This window comes from Phoca vitulina, unplaced genomic scaffold (assembly GCF_004348235.1).
Source record: "Phoca vitulina isolate PV1807 unplaced genomic scaffold, GSC_HSeal_1.0 scaffold11, whole genome shotgun sequence".
In the NCBI taxonomy this organism is placed as follows: Eukaryota; Metazoa; Chordata; class Mammalia; order Carnivora; family Phocidae; genus Phoca; species Phoca vitulina.
The window spans coordinates 33142772-33147967 of record NW_022589714.1 but is presented as its reverse complement, the minus strand read 5'-3'; the positions used below and the strand labels follow the sequence as shown (position 1 = coordinate 33147967).

Genomic DNA, 5196 nt, shown 5'->3' with positions numbered 1-5196 from the left:
AGAGCCCTCACATTTGCCAGAAGTAACTATTACAGCTAAGCTGGTGTTATATATTCATCTAAACTCCCTAGACACTGAAAAAAGCAGTATTTCTCGAGTATATAAAGGCAGAAAATCTATATTTTGGCATATGCTGAACTGCAGTATGGAATTACGTCCCATCCACATTTTTACTGTGCTGTGCAAACAGTACCTCAGGGGAGGCAAAGGAATCACTGAAGGTTGAGCGAGAAACCATATTTCTAACTCACATACATATACAAGGCTCTTGGTAACTCTTTAGAAATATCACCTATACACTTCACAGAGAACTTCTCTCCCTACAGAAATGAGGGAGTCAAAAAAAAAAAAAAAAAAAAAAACAATGAGAGAGTCATATTCTTCACACCTTATGCAAGTCTACTTCCCCCCAAAGAGCAAGATATCTCTGTATCTGTTTTTTTTTTTTAAGATTTTTTTTTTTTTTTTTTTTTTTTGAGAGAGAATGAGAGAGAGCAAGCACATGAGAGGGGGGAGGGTCAGAGGGAGAAACAGACTCCCTGCCGAGCAGGGAGCCCGATGCGGGACTCGATCCAGGGACTCCAGGATCATGACCTGAGCCGAAGGCAGTCGCTTAACCAACTGAGCCACCCAGGCGCCCTCTCTGTATCTGTTATATGGTTCAAGGGGTCTAACAGATTACATAACATAGACAAAAAACACTAAAGTATAATGTTGACAGACATAGACTGAGTTGGCTGTCACAATAAATAAGGGTTGATTGAAACAGTAAAGAAAAAAAGAAAAAATAAGAATATGCTAAATAAGACAAGAGTCAAGAGAAAGCCTTTATTGACAGCCATTATATGTTATTTGCATTTATAGCTTGGATGGAAAAACTTGAATTAAGTTTCATCCCCCCCAAAATCATTTTGAATTCTTTATACGGTCTTGATGATCAGAAATCTCAATTTAGTTTTATTTTTTTAAAGATTTCATTTTTAAGTAATCCTACACCCAAGGTGGGGCTCAAACTTATAACCCCGAGATCAAGAGTCGTATGCTCCACCAATTGAGCCAGCCAGGCACCCCTCAAATTAATTTTAGAACACTATATGGTGTAGAGTAGCTATTAAATAAATGTTTGTTGGATTAATAGATTCATTAAAAAGGAAACAATGCAGACAACACTTTGTGAAGTTTACATTTGAAGAGAAAGAGGTAGATTTGCTGCTAAAGGAAAGAAATTAAGTGTTCAGTAATTTATTTTCAGTGGGAAAGATGAGAATTTTAAAGGCAACAGGAAGAATTTATTGAAAGAGAGAGGTTGGAATATAAGCAAGGAAAAAAGTAGTCCTCAGCATTAACAATCCCTTATTGATTAGATATATATAGGATATAACATTTGCTAATATTACAAAAGGTGAGTCATTTTATTTATTTATTTATTTTTAAAGATTTTATTTATTTGACAGAGAGAGAGATAGCAAGAGCAGGAACACAAGCAGGGGGAGTGGGAGAGGGAGAAGCAGGCTTCCCGCCGAGCAGGGAGCCCAATGTGGGACTCAATCCCAGGACCCCGGGATCATGACCTGAGCCGAAGGCAGATGCTTAACGACGGAGCCACCCAGGCGCCCAAAAGGTGAGTCATTTTAGACTATCTTTGGTTAAGCACTAAATATTATAGCTTATTCTCTAAATGAACCATGAAGATCACTTTAACTATAGTAAGTGAGTCATCACAGCCCCAGCATTATATTTTTTATAATTTGTGCTGAAATTAATGTTATGTCTTTCCTTTGCCTCAAAAATATAGCACGTGAATCTTAAAATAATCTGGCAAATAAGTTATTCATGATTCGGTTACTTAATTCTGCTAACTAAAGGAAGAAAAAAATCATTCTGCGTGTGAAAACAATGTGATTGTCTTCGACGACATAAACTTTAAACAGGTAAAAGGTGATGCATTTCCAGCAGCAGCAGCCATACCTCGGAAACAGGGAGGAGGGAGGATGTTCCCGGGGTCTTTCCGCTCCACTTGAGGATAGCTGCCGGTCAGATATATTGAACAGTTTCAGGGGCTGCTCTGCCTCAGTGAGCAAAGCTATCAAAGAAACCAGCAGAGTAGCACACTTCCGACGGGGCTGGGGAAACAAAGGGTAGAGCATTAAACACACACAACAAACACTGCGAGAAGAGAAACTACAAAAATGAGCAATCAGTCTCTGTGTGAGAGTACTATTTTTTTTCTTAAGGTGAACTTATTCACCTATTTGAAGATCCAATTTGCCAAATTACAACATTTGAAAATTACCGTGATCTGCTATCATAACAAAGGCATTGATGTGTGCGGACACTGGTGTGGATTCTGACGTCGCTGCCTTTGTCGATTGTTCTTCAAGTGACTGCCTGATAATCCTCACTCTTTATCTCCTCAAAGATCTCTTAAGGTCTAAAGAAATGAAATCCTTGGAGGTATCGTTGAGAGACATAAGATATGCAAGAGTGAATTTCTAACATGGAAGAGCTTACCACAGGCATCTTTTCCACTTGGATGAAAAAGAAAAAAAAAAAGAGCATCTCTCCTTTTGTGGTCCACCTGGCAGGGCTAGATCCTTGGCCGGTTAACAGCATGATCAGAGCAAGTAAGAGTCTGGCCGCTGGAAGGGGCCCTTCCTAATTAGTGTTGTAGCGACACATGTCCTCTTAGATGCAGCACCAGAACAGGATGTGGTTTTGGCAATACTCTTTCTCGGAACAAAAACATGAAGAATATGGGGCATCTGTCTGTCCATCAGCTCTCTAGGTGACACATGGAAAGTCAGCAAGACCTGGATCTCTGTCTTCAGCACCCATCTGACATCCAAAAACACAAGTGCCTCTATAGCCTCAAGTCATATTACCTTCCACGGCGTTCCTAAGCAGAACTCAAAAACTAAACCTTCTTTGTTAGGAACTGTACTTGCAAATAATCCCTTCAGATTTCCATCTTAGTTCCTTTTGTCGTTATGGAGCCTTTTCAACTGTTCCCAAGGATATTGACAAGGACTCAAGAGAGTCCTTGGGCTGGGGTGTATATGGGTAGGTTTACTCTGCCTCCTCTTCCGGTACAGTAGGTGTAAGAACCCAGCCAGTGGTAAGCACCAGGAGGCTGCCCAACTCATTTTAAGACCAAAGACATTGGGGCTTTGTCTAAATAAAGAAGCACTTCCAGGAAAAAAAGGGAAAGTGTGTCAGTTATGTCAGATGGAGTCTCGCATTTCTCTACCCCAAGTTCAAACCTTCTTCTCTTGTTTACAGGCTCAGTATCTTCCAAAGGTCAAGAGTCAGTACTGGTACTAAGCAATGGGAACATAAGGAGTCCTAATTTAAAGTCCTGAGTCCGGGCTTCTGCTATCACTGTCCTTATCTGATTCCTTGTGATCCAGCTGTGACCATTTGCCCAGTTATGGTCAGTTAGCACCTGCACGTAATCTACACTATAACCCATCAGCCACTAACTGCTCTTTATTCAGCCATGTCATAAGCTGTGATGTATAAAAAAACCATCCGCATGACTGCCTGAGGCCCATAAAGTCAACGAGAGAGCTAGATTCACACCAAAAGGAAAACTTGTGAACATTTGTATTTATAAACTGGTGAGCTTTATTTGACAAATTTCATCGAGGATTTTAATGGACTCTGGATTATAGCCAGGGAAGATAAAGTAGAGGTGACAACCATGTATTAAGTACAGTCATTGTTAAAAAGAGGATGATGAAATTGCTTTTTTAGTTTTACCACTGGTACATGAGTTAAAACATAATTTAGATGAGACTTAACAGTTATTTAAAATAATGAATGGGGGGCCTGGGTGGCTTAGTCATTAAGCGTCTGCCTTCGGCTCAGGTCATGATCCCAGGGTCCTGGGATCGAGCCCTGCATCGGGCTCCTTGCTCAGCGGGGAGTCTGCTTCTCCCTCTCCCTCTGCTTGCCGCTCTGCCTACTTGTGCTCTATCTCTTTGTCAAATGAATAAATAAAATATTTAAAAATAAATAAAACAAAACAATGGAAAGTGAACCAGCCCAGGTGTTAGGAGTCAAACATGCTCTTGTGCAGGGCAAGAGGCATTTCCACATACCCCAGTTAAGATACTAGGCAAGTCATTTAGTATCGTCTTTTCTCTCATGTGTATCTATATCTGTTAAACAAAAGATTCATGCACATAATCTTCAGTTCCGAATTTATTGGAATCTGTTAATGACTATAGAGGAGCCCCCCACCCCACCACCCCTCATCTCCCTCCCCTGGCAACCTCACCATAACCTCAGTGTAGACTGGATATTTTCAGCTGATTCAGAGTTTGCATGTTGTATTATATTGACTTTTACACTGTCAAAAGTGCTAAAAAATTTTAAAGTCAATCTGGTCATGTTACATAGTATGTTAAAGCCGGCTGCTATAACAGGCAAACCCAGAAACAGATGAGAAGACAGTTGATTTTTCATTCAAGTAAAGACCAGTAGTTGGGGGGGAGGGAAAAATTCTGCTCCATGTGGTCATTGAGGGACGCGGGCTAATGGGGTCTCCGGTGACGTCGACATGTGGCTTCCATTTTTGCCCTTGGTTGCCCTTAGTGCCACCATTCAGCGAAAATTTGGAGAAAACAAGGCACATGGAGCATGAAATGGGAGTTTCCATAGGCTAGGACTGAAAGTGTTCTGTATAACTTTTGCTCTGCTCCTGAGAGGAAGAGAGGTAGATTTAGGGAGCGGCTAACTAGTTTGTGCCACATACCCAGAAAGTCGTTTCAGAGCGGAATATGATGTACACATTCTCTAAGCCCCAGCTCAAGTCCTCTCTGTTCCATAAAAATTTGCTTCTTTACCACTGGCAACAACTTACTTCCCCCTCTAAACTTTTTATCTGTGTGTTTTGACACTTCATCATTTTGTCTTGATATTTTGATGAAAATATGTCTCCTCTGTTAATACCAGAAACCCTGGATAACAGAGACAGTCTTAAGCTTTGCACATCCTATCTCCTACCCTCTCACTTGTCATCCAGCACAATGCACTTAATTAAAGCCATTAAATAAAATAAATTTGATTCATTAATCTTGGTGGGTTCTTTCAAAATACAGATAAATGTAAGTATATTATAGGAATGGTGGGAGGGAGCAACTATTTTTTTTTCCCCAGACCCATTGCCAAGGACAGTGCCTGGCATGTGAAGGG

General features: G+C 40.6%; 1 non-coding gene across 1 annotated transcript; it reads right to left on the bottom strand.

Moving 5' to 3' along the window:
* Nucleotides 1–2993: 2993 nt before the first annotated feature.
* Nucleotides 2994–3132, bottom strand: LOC116635923. Its single transcript, XR_004300234.1, has one exon. It is a non-coding gene; the product is annotated as a small nucleolar RNA SNORA51 (small nucleolar RNA).
* Between the last annotated feature and the right edge of the window lie 2064 nt (nucleotides 3133–5196).